At 31.2% G+C, this 12,618-nt stretch overlaps 1 protein-coding gene across 3 annotated transcripts in view; it reads left to right on the top strand.

Annotated features, from left to right (window-relative positions):
• LOC145266290 (disks large homolog 5-like) overlaps positions 1-12,618 on the top strand; it is a 317,592-nt gene that overhangs the window by 97,463 nt on the left and 207,511 nt on the right. Inside the window, exon 1 of one of the 3 annotated variants that reach the window (XM_080121836.1) lies at positions 4,329-4,466. The exons of the other annotated variants lie outside the window; for them this stretch is intronic. The gene's annotated coding sequence lies outside the window, so the exon portion shown is untranslated. Of the gene's footprint in view, positions 1-4,328; positions 4,467-12,618 lie in introns of those variants that run through there. 3 annotated transcript variants of the gene reach the window in all.

Genomic DNA, 12,618 nt, shown 5'->3' with positions numbered 1-12,618 from the left:
GCTCTGTAATTACATTGAGCTTCATAAATTAAAACATAATTGAAGGAACATATTTCCATATACATATAAGAGACTACTTATACTGTCCCTATAGCGCTCCTATATCCGGGTTACACTTGTATCAGGTTTCTTATATTCGGGTTACCCTGTACATTAACACGGGCTCTAATTTGGGGCCAGAGAAAATGCTTTTTTTTAAAATTATATTCGGGGTCTCTTATACCCGGGTTACACTATATATATATATATATATATATATATATATATATATAGTTGGATTTAGTGACTTTATTTTGTAAAATTCAAAATGGCGTAATGGAAACATATTTGCAGCTTCTCTTCCAATTTTCAGGTTTTAATCATGTCAAATCACACTTTATTTCCTTTTGACAGACTGATTGTTGGTATTACTTTTGATGAGTTAAGGGCATAATGCATTCACTGATTGATATAATAATTAAGTGATTGATTTTCCGCTACGAAACAGATACTGTCAAGAATTGTATAAGTCAACTGAATTAAAGGAATAAATTATAAGATAGTCAACATCAGGAATTTTGGAATATAACTTTTTGTCATTTATTCTCTCTCTCTCTCTCTCTCTCTCTCTCTCTCTCTCTCTCTATATATATATATATATATATATATATATATATATATATATACAGTAAATTTTGAAAATATATATTACAATTAAGCTACAGAATTTTCCACGTTTCATCCTCGTGAATATTCGTCAGGTTATTGCATCGAATTAACGTTGCTACGTATTTTTATGGTGCCGGGAAAACTCGTCTCCGGAAAACCCGTACCCGGAAAACTCGTACCAGGAACCCCCCCTTTTTGCTAGGTAGGAAAATTGGTCCCTTATTGAATAAATATCGATGGAAAACTCATTTTATTACCGTTCTTGAAGGAGATATTGTTTTTAAAAGAGACTATGCACCCTCAAATTATTAAAAAAAAAAAAAAAAATTTTAAACTCTTGCTTAAAAAAATAAACTTGACCACGGAGTCAAGATACGATAAACGAAACCAAATATTTATTTTAAAATATATTCTAGTTTTAACACTTTTTGTGTCATTACGAAACAAAAATAAATATAGAAAACATGTATTATCAAAGAAAGCAATTATTTTATTTAGAATAATTAATTCAGTTTAAATAATTCTTGTGTTATTACAAAACAACAAAAAAGAAAACACGGTCTTATGTAATTTTGGTGCCGCGCTGAAATAATAACGTTATTATTTCGAAAGCCAGAAGGAGGGGGTATCGTTTAAAAGTCATTTTGGGGGCACTTGTGCATTGTGCAATACTTAAAAATATACAAATTTATGTTCATTTGGAGGTGGGGGAGGTTCGTTTTAAAACTATATCTACCTCAGTATTTTCTTTAATTTTCGGACATTTTTTGTTAAAAATGATTTACTAAGTAATGTCGGGTGCGACATTACTTGTTATTTCTTTTTAACTAAATAAACTCTTTAAAATAAGTTTAAACACCAAAAACCTACAAAGCTAGGTAGAAAAGGAAAACTTAGAAAAATCAATTTAATTTTTTTAAAGCAATAAACATGTAAAAATATTCTTAAAGATATTATGGGATGCGCATTTATTACCTAAAAGTATACAAATTTATTTTCTTTTGGAGGGGGGGGGTCGTTTTAAAACTATATCTACCTTGACATTTTCTTTAATTTTCTATTTTTGAGCAATTATTCTCCTAAGACGTGATCCTCTTATGTCCGAAATTTTTTTGTTTATAAGTAACACTCGACATTACTTTTTTTTTTTTTTTGACAAAATAAACTTTTTAAAATAAGCTGAAAGACCAAAAACTTTCAAAGCTAGGTAGAAAACGAAAACTTAGAAAAATTAATTCAATTTTTTTAAAACAACAGTAAACAAGTATAAATATATAAAAAAAAATATTATGGGATGTGTATTCTCTTTTAAAGACAATATCTTCTTGAAGAACGGTCATAAAATGTTTTCAATTGATATTTATTCAATAAGGGACCAGTTTTCCTACCTAACAAAAGGAGACGAGTTTTCCAGGGTCGAGTTTTCCAGGGACGAGTTTTCCGGGGACCAGTTTTCCTAAATTCTATTTTTATATATCCTCGTGGGTTTGCTATTCACGAGGACGACACGGAGAAAATTCTGTGTGAGCACTGTCGAAGTAAATACTGTGAATATTTACATAAATGGGTTTGTATTACTGTACACATAGATTCGAAAAAGTTGTCAAAAAACAAATATAGAACAAATAAATGTTATTAAAGGCAAGATAAGTTACTTTTCTACCTAACTGGATATATTTTTTGTGTTTTTATTCAGTGTAACATGTTTATTCAGCTCGAAAAACATGCAGTGTTTACCGATGTATTGGAAAATTCAAAATGGCAGCCGACTCTCTCTCGGAGAGGGTACGTTTGGGAAACGGTATTATAAATAATAAATTAGACAAAATACTGTTAGAAATTCGCTCAATATATGTTACCGTGACATAAGTTGACATGTATTCGGTTGTTTTCTAACAGTATTTTGTCTAGTTTATTATTTATAATACCTTTTCCCAAACGTACCCTCTCCGAGAGAGAGTCGGCTGCCATTTTGAATTTTCCAATACATCGGTAAACACTGTATGGTTTTCGAGCTGAATAAACATGTTACACTGAATAAAAACGCAAAAAATATATCCAGTTAGGTAGAAAAGTAACTTATCTTGCCTTTGATAACATTTATTTGTTCTATATTTGTTTTTTGACAACTTTTTCGAATCTATGTGTACAGTAATACAAACCCAATATATATATATATATATATATATATATATACTTGTATAATTATGGGGCAATGGTAAAAATATTGATTGTAACATGGTAGTAACATGTTCGTATATACTCGCCTCCTCAAGAGGACAGAGTTTGACACCTGGTCGATTTTTTAATGAAGAGAAATCCAGCTCTCCAAAAAGGGCACTCTGGGTTGTGACAAAAAGAATTGCTTCGGTCTGGAAGGATTTCTTTCATTGACCTGAGGATAAGATACATACAATGTAGCATGAGAACAGATGCTACACTTTGCTCTTCATCGGTATTGTTTGGCTATTTAAATTATTAATAGCACACCAGCAGAGTACTCGACTTAGTCAACAGCAAACGGTGTTCGATCAAATTTAGTTCCTGATATTAAACTTTATCCGTAATTTAACTTCCGGCGAAAGTTTCAGTTTTCGAAATTGGCGACCCTGTACGAAAGTGCAACTAACTCACCCCACCCCCTAAAAAATGTTTTTCACCTTTTTTATTTATTTATTTTTTTAAAGTTTTTTTTTCTCCCGACGATTACCATAGATTACTGACTTACGTATCATATTAACAGAAAAAAAAAATTGAAAAAAAAAAAAATGTTTTCATGAGGGGTTTCTAATCACGTGACACATCGGTAAAAGAAATGGACAGTAAGTCAGGTAGCAATGAAGTAGAATATTATAACGAAAAAGTGAACCCCCTTCTTAAAAGTCATTAATTTTTAATTTTTCAATCATTTTTTTCTGTTAATATCTTACTTAAGTCTCTAGTCTATGATGATCGTCGAAAAAAAAAAAAAAGCCTTTGAAAAGGTATACAACACATAGTTTTAGGGGGTGGGCACTCTCGTACAGGAGGTCCGCCCCGAAATTTATTGATTAAATTAAATGAGTACAGAATTATTAAGAAGGCTCTGTCCCCATATTAAGAATGGTTTTCTGAATAATAATGTCATAGTAGTATTCAATGTTTAAACGAAACATTTCCGATATCGAGAATATTCTCTCCCTCCCCGACTTTGCAACCTTGTGTCCTCACAAGCAAGAGCGCACACTTTTTATTAATTTTTTTTCTTATCCAGACTCCCCCCCACTCTCATTATTTCGCACCCCTCCTTATTTCTCTCTCTCTCTCTCTCTCTCTCTCTCTACTCCTCTCCTTTTTTCTACCTACCTGGGTTTACCTTTTTCTCTCTTTTCTTTTCCTAAAAAAAAAAAAAATATATAGACTATTAATACCTGTTGCACCAGAGTGACCGGGAGTGGGGGTAGAGGAAGTCTCTCTCTTTTTCTTTCCTTCGAAGGTGGGCCGGGCAGGTGCCCCTTCCTTCCCCTCCCCGATCCGCGACCCCAACACGATTTACTTGTTATATTTTTTTAAGCGGGCCAACTCACGAGAAAGGTAAGAAATAATTGATCTATATTTAAAACAAAACACAAACAAACTGGCAGAAAAAAAAAAAAAAAAAAAAAAAAACTAGGAAAAAATATCGACGTTTATATATTTGTTTAAAGTTTTTATTTTTGTCGATGAGTCGCAAAAAAGAAAAAAAAGAAAAGAAAAAGAACAACAAGAAAGAAACTGTCCCGAAGTTAGTTGTATATTCAGTTTCTGGCGGATTACGTTTTTTTTTCTCTAGATTACAGGTAAGATTTCATTTTCTTTTAGAGTCCATTAAATTTTAAACTTTGCCCGTTTCTACTCCAGTAGAGCATATATATATATATATATATATATATATATATATATATATATATATATGCTCTACTGGAGTATTGAGCACTATTAAAATGGATATATATATATATATGTATATAATTAGAGCAACTTTTTACTTTAGACAACAAATCGGAAACAAGATCAAAGTGTAGTATCTGTTCTTCAGATGCTGCATTGCTGCACTTCTATTTCTTGTTCTCTTTCGTTGGAGGAGAAATCCTTCACGACTGAGACAATTTTTATTTGTGTACATTTTCTCCACGTTAAAAAACGACCCTGGTGTCTAACTCTGTCCCGTGGGGAGGCATAGTAAATAGGAACAAATCGGAAAAGTGGTCAAGAAACAACTATAAAACAAATAAATATTTTACCAAAGGCAAGATAAATTACTCTTCTATTTATTAAACATTTTTTTTTTTGCGTGTGTTATCACCGTGGCAGGCAGTGACACTTTTTTGGATAAATTTCTATCAGCATTTTTTTTTTATTATTTATTTCCGAGTTTTCAGCTATTCTTTAGACTCCAAGGGTTGCAGCCTCATGTTTGCCGTCTTTGTTGTCATTTTAACCCCAGAGCTCGGCAGCACTACTTACATTTTAAATTTAATAAACGCTTTAAAATAAGTTAAAACGCAACAAAACAAAAAAACAACAAACTCCTTCCTTCACGTAGATAGAAAAGTAACTTACCTTGCATTTAGTAACAATTATTTATTATAGTTTTTTGTTGACCAATTATCGATTTGTTGCTTATTGTAAAACATGCACCAAACTGATTACCTTCTACTATATGTCAATTTGTTATACATAATTTTACACATAAAATTTATAAAGTATTACCTATATTATTCCAACAAGGTTCAATACGGAAGCAGAGCTTAGTCGTCATATAAAAATATACTTATAGCAAGCAAGCTACATAGAAACGTCCATGTTTTATTTCCGAAGGAAATCGTCAGGTTAAAACTTCAAAATCGGTCTTCGAGGTGTGTGATAGTCAGCTGCCCCTCCCCGCTCTATTTAAGGAGCTTCCTGGATAGGAAAACGTTTAAAACATTGTACTCGCTAATAAGGATCTTTCCTTGTGTAACGGAGGACAAAACAGATTCCACGCTTTGATCAGAGCTTGACAATGCTGTCTCCATATAAGTAGAAAAATATATTTATTGTGTATGAACTACACAGAAATGTTTGTTTAAACTCTGAAGAAAATCTCCAGGATATATATATGTGTGTGTGTGTGTGTGTATTATAAAAATATATATTAAGCTGCACAGAATTTCCGCATTTCATTCTCGTAAGGATTCATCAGGCTAAAATATATAACTTAATTGCCATATATATTTTCTGATTTACTACTTAGCTCTACTCATGTAGAGCACTGTGGAAATAATACTGAAAATGTATATATAAAATAGGTGCTTATGCACTTATGATATCGTGCTGTTTTTTTAATTATTATTTAAATTATATTTTGGAGTTTCACGATGTCTTTTTTTTTTAAATTGTTAGGTGAAAGTACAAAATAGTTACAAAAACACCCTTCCTCATGTTAAGAATGGCGTTATTATTTCAGTACGATAACATAAGTGCATGTTGTGTTGTTGTACCATAAAATAAAATATATCTCCTTATAAAATTTTCTGTGGATAAATGTAATATTAATAATAGTCATTGCAAAATCAAAAGATGTAATCATAAATTCACACTCATGTTATTTATTTTAATTATATACGTCATCCATTAGTAGCTTATTCGCCGTATCACGGCTCTTCAATACAGTTAGAAAATGATGACAAATATAGTTCAACTGCTGTCGACACCGAACCTGTTACAATATGAGTTCTTTGTATATTTATATTGATTTTTTTTTTGTTTTAGATCTTTCTTGTACAAAGTCTGTGAGATTATATATATATATATATATATATATATATATATATATATATATATATATATATATATTATCCTGAGATATACACACACAGCTAATCAATTTCGTAACAGTTTTAATTTGAAAAGGAAAAAAAAACAAAAAACAAAAACAAAGCGCACCTGTTGATTAGAAAAAAAACCCGTATATTTTCACCTGTTAAAGTTACCAGAGAAACAAAACAAAAACGTTTAAGTTAACTATTTATGGTAATTATATTGAAGATTTTAGCTTGAAGATGGCTACTGTTTTTGAAACAACATTATCTTTACGAAAATAAAGTTTTATATATAAAAAAAGTAAACATTTTTTTTTTACTATAGACAACAAACTAAAGATGTGCCCCCCCCCCTAAACAAAACAAAACGATAAACGTTACCAACGACAAAATAACTCTTCTACCTATCTGGATATGTTTGCAATGTTTTAACTTCTTTTAAGTAGTTTATTAAGTTTTAAACGCAAGTAGTGCTAGTTACTTAAGTTTAAACGACAACAAAGATGGCGGATATGAGGCTGCTACCTTTGGAGTGTCGATAATCGACCAAAATCCGAAAATAAAGCATAATACTGATAGAAATTCACCCAATAAATGTCACGGGGATATTTATTTAGCGGATTCTTACCAATATTCTTATTTATTTCCGAGTTTTGAGCGATTCTTGAGACTTGAAAGTGACGAACTCATACGCCATCTTTGTTGCCGTTTTAACTTATGCGCTCAGCTCAGCAGTCAGCACTACTTGCGTTTCAATCTTGATAAACGCTTTAAAATAAGTTAAAACGCAAAATATATATATATATATATATATATATATATATATATATATATATATATATATATATATATATATATCCAAGTAGGTAGAAAAGTAATTTATCTTTTGAGAACGCTTATTTGTTATATATTATTGGGTTGTACCATTTTGTTGTCTATGGTAAAAATGTGTTCAATTTGATTCATTCATTCCCCGGAGTTTGAAAGACTGGATAAGAGTGGCAAGTTTGCGTGTGAGAAGAGCGGACCCTAGTCCTTTAGATAAGTTTTTAAGTTTCTAGTTCCCGACCCTCTCCCTGATAATAAAAGGCTTGCAAGATTCCCACTCCCCACTTTTATTTCTTTTCATCCTTGGCCTTTATCCTCATCATCTTGTAAGGATTATATCCACTCCCCCCTACCTCTTTTTCATCCACACTTATATTCCACTCCCACTTAGAGATTGACCTGCTTGTTTTCAGCAAACTGAAAAACAGTGGGTGGTCTATTATTTAGAAAAGGTTGGGAGGGGTTTTGCTAACCAATGTTTGTTCCTTCTTGTTTATTCCCCATTCCCTCGCCAATGAAATGTTATTACTGTAAATAATTCAATAAAAACTTTTTCAAATTTGGGTTTATCTTAAGTAGGGCAGCCCTGTTGATTTTGCGGTGGGAGTTTAGTTCTGTACAGTTCTAGGAGGTCCACCCTCCTAGGCTCAGCCTTCTCTCTTTAAGAAAAGGTTAGTTTATTGCAAATCGCCTGAGGCGCTCTCACCAAGGAATGCAGACGGGGCTACCCAGGCACTTTTTGCAGGCTAGAGTTCTCCTCCTCGAGGGCGATGATTTCTCAATCTTTGCGACCCTGGTGTCTAAGTTATTGCTGTAGGATAGAACAAAACAACTTTAGTAGGACAGCCCCTGAAGTGAATGTGGTATTGTGGTGACAGATATTTCTAGTTAAGAGTAGGATAGAAAAATTTGAGTGTTTGAAACCAAGAATGACCAATGACACCGATTATTCCCACACTTTTGAATGGCCTTGTTCCTAATTTAAATTTTTAAATATTTTGTGCAAATAAATATTTCGGCGCTTCTGCATTATATGGGACAAGATTTCCTAGTTGATAAATGGAGTTTTCAGATAAAAAACAACAACAAAAAAAAAAACCCCCAATGTTTTCAACTGATTTCTTTTTGGTCAATTCTAATAAGTTACAATGGTAGCTTCCAAATTATGCAGTCGGAGTTACCTGAATATTAATGAATTATTAAAAAAAAACCCAACTTTCATCGTGCTAACAGGTGAAAAATTGCCGCCATCTTGTTTGAATCGAAACGGAAAATTACCTCTCATTTGGGCTGACGTACACGAGCGAGGCCCCGCTAGCGAAATACTCCAGCCCCCCCCCCAAAAAAAAACCGGCAAAAAAAAAAATATCCATAAAAAAAAGAAAACAACAAAATAAGCAAAAAAAAAAAAAAAAGAAAAAAAAAAGGAGCCAAACTTCTTTCTTTTTCGGGATAAAGAACACTCCCTCAAACGAACTGCGTACAACACCGGAACCGATGCATACTTCGCTATAGGGGCCTCCCGGCCTCACTCGTGTACGTCCATCATAATCATCTTAAAAAATATGAGAAATACGTAGATACCATTGGTTTCATGTGAAATTCAGTTTTACGAGTTCCGAAATTTCGTCCCGATAGTGTAGAAGCGCCAATGTGGCAAATACTATCGTAAGAATTGAATGATATTATTACAGTGTGGTTTGGTTATTAAATTATAAATAGTAAACTACTCATCTCAAGGTTAAGCAGCAAATGGTTTTCTATCAGATTCAATTGTTGATATTAAAGCCTTCAGCTTATTTAGAACTAGCTGACCGACCGCCCGGCGTTGCCCGGTCGTACAATACGCTTAAACATGATATTTTATTTTATACAGATTGCGTATGTATTATTATAGAATCAGTCCTCTATTGAATATTATGTTACGATTAAAAAAATAAATAATGATAATGTCATTCATCAAATTCCGCCTGAGTTTGTTTACGTCAGCTGATATTTAGGCTTGACGATGAATGCTCTGGAAAAGTAATTTCTGATTAATGTTTAGTTTTAAATTATGCAAATGAAGAAATGATTTGCGGCGATTTTAAATGGTACCTCCTTCTTTTATCATAAATTGAACTCATTAATAAGAAAAGAATACAAAATAAAAAAATAAAATGGTGAGGTACATCCAAGCTAATGTGAAGAGAAAGTAAAAATTTACTGATTGCAGAAATAGGGGGGGGGCATAACTCAAATTGCTTATTTTGGAAAGCATATTTTAGATAACTTCAATTGGTGTTTTAGTTATTTAATTAAATTAACTTTTATTAAAAAAAAATTTGATATTAATTAAAATACTGTTTTTACTGCTTGTCAACCAAATTGATGATTATGAACTTATTGCACAGCACAAAAATAATGTTATTTAGAAAGCCATTCTTAACATGAAGAGTGGGTGTTTTGTAACTTTTCTGTACTTTCACCTAACAATTTTATAAAAAAAATAAAACTATCCCTTGTTTCACGGTTTATCTCCTTTGTTTCTGTCGCCTTTCTTTGAACAATCACTCTCTGCTTTTTTCTTTTCTTTTTTTTTTTTTTTGACAAGTTTAATTCTAACTATACACCGACAATTTTGCAAAGAAAAAGTGTCCAGTTTTTTTATAATTAAAAATTTCAAAACTTTATTTTTTAAGAAAATAATCGAACGAATTTTACCAATTTTCAAAATGGATTTACTTTTAAAAAGAAATGTAATTTTTAATTTTTTTTTTAAGAAAAAAATGATCAGAAAAATGCGAACAACATACTTTATTAAAATTCAAACCATTCTAAAAATCGTTTGATTATTATTTATTGATTTATTTTTATAGTTAGCTAACGTACTTCTTAATTTTCTGCGGAGTGCTACCGGAAGTGGTAGAAGCGATTTATTGAAAAAGGCATTATTGAAAAATAAACAATAAAAATGAACAAACTCATACAGATAAACATAAAACAATTCGTCTTTATTAATACTTTTAATAGCAAAATTAAAAGATTAAGTTTTTATTTTATTTGAAATTTTATAAGAAACATAGGAACTTGTACAGTTTAATCAAGACATTAAAAAATAAAAATATCGAAAAGGTTATATTGTACATATCAGTTATGGAATGATGTTCTCCAAAAAAAATTTTCACTTAATTTGATCAATTTGTTATGATACCCAGCAAAAGGTAGTCATGTTTCGATTTTTAAGAAGAAAAGCTAGTATTAAAGATGGGAAAGGAGTGTCGGCGCTTTAAACTGAGTTATCTCCCCTAAGATGACTACCTTCATTGCGCTCTCATAAAACACGTTTTGGGTTTGTATTACTGTACACATAGATTCGAAAAAGTTGTCCAAAAACAAATATATAACAAATAAATGTTATCAAAGGCAAGATAAGTTACTTTTCTACCAAACTGGATATATTTTTCGTGTTTTTATTCAATGTAACGTGTTTATTCATCTCGAAAACCATACAGTGTTTACCGATGTATTGGAAAATTCAAGATGGCGTCTGACTCTCTCTTTAACACGGTAAGTTTGGGAAAAGATGTTATAAATAAAAAAAAAACTAGATAAAATGCTGTTAAAAACCCGCTCAATATATGTTACCGTGACATAGGTTGACATATATTCGGCGGGGTTTTAATAGTATTTTGTTTTTTTTTTTATTTTTAACACCTTTTTCCAAACTTACCGTGTAAAAGAGGGAATGAGGCGCCATCTTGAATTTTCCAATACATCGGTAAACACTGTATGGTTTTCGAGCTGAATAAACATGTTACATTGAATAAAAACACGAAAAATATATCCAGTTTGGTAGAAAAGTAACTTATCTTGCCTTTGATAACATTTATTTGTTATATATATGTTTTTTGACAACTTTTTCGAATCTATGTGTACAGTAATACAAACCCAAAGCGGGTTTTCCGCTGTAAAATAATAATAATAATAATAATAATAATAATAATAATAATAATAATAATAATAATAAACTACTCGATCAAATTAAGTGAAATTTTTTTTTCGGAGATCTTCAGTTCAAAATGGATACGTACAATATAACTTCTTTTTTTTTTTTTTTTTTCCAATATTCTTGATTAAACTGTAAAAGTATCGCTTTTCTTGCATGATGTGTTCGTGTAGTAAAGTGACTTGTCTCATCGCGGAGGAATTTTTAGCGGACATTCGAAATAAGAAAGTTAAAAAAAAAAAAAGTGGTTAATTTTTTTGTGTTGTTACGAAGTTTTTAATGCTTAATCTAAACGATTAAGTTTTCCCAAGCGGTTTACAAAACATTTTATGTTCCTCGTTCTTTTTTTTTTGGAGGGGGGGGGGATATTCGATTATATAATTTGTATCGTTTTTAACAGGTGCTTCTGCAGTTTAATTAGCCGTTTTTTCCGTAAGTAACACGCCGACATTAACAGAACAGAAGAACTGTTTAATATTTCACACAAATTCTGTTTACATGGTAGGGGTGGAGGGACGGGGAGTATTGTGGCGGCTGCCGGAGTTGTTACAGTTAAAATAAACATTTAAAAAAAAAACAAAAAAACAAACAAACGTAAAACGTCGTCCGAAATGTTAGCACGTGCACCTTAGTTAACCGGAAGTAATTGTTGTTGTATTAATTTACTGAATAGTGATTTTAGGGGAAAGAGGATACAAGGACAATCTACTTTTTATTGAATAAAACTTTTTTTAGAGAGATTTTTTTTCTTTGCTGTTCATAAATTTGTAATTTGGAAGGAAAACAAAAATTCTTCCTTTCCTAAAGATTCTTTAAATGGAGACTTATCAGGATACATGAAACTCAACATGTGAGGGTGGAGCATAACCACATAAATCAAGTTATAGAGAAGATACAATGAATATGAGTATATATGAATTTATATGTCGGTTTAATAAAGAATAAGTATCATTGGAGGAGGCGGCTATAAATGCTATTCATGCCATGGCATTTCGAAGCCTAGTGCTTCTCATCAGAAGACAAGAATAGAGCTAAGTTACAGATATTGGGAAATGTGGCATCTGACTTAGGATACATTAGGGAGAAAATGCTTAAATGAACATTAAAATAAAACCTGGAGATGAATATAAAAAAATAAGAGTAAGAGTAGAGATAATATTAATATTGATGATGATGATAACATTATTAATGATGATGATGATAATAACATTATTAATAATAATATTAATAACATTAATGATGATAATAAAAACAATAATAATATTAATAATAATAATATTAATAACATTAACAACAATAATAATATTAACATTAATAATAACAACATTATTA

The sequence above is a fragment of the Euprymna scolopes genome, chromosome 41, assembly GCF_053919585.1.
Source record: "Euprymna scolopes isolate OS-2025 chromosome 41, ASM5391958v1, whole genome shotgun sequence".
Taxonomy (NCBI): Eukaryota; Metazoa; Mollusca; class Cephalopoda; order Sepiida; family Sepiolidae; genus Euprymna; species Euprymna scolopes.
Note: the sequence above shows the minus strand (reverse complement) of the source record. Positions and strands in the feature narration are given on the sequence as shown.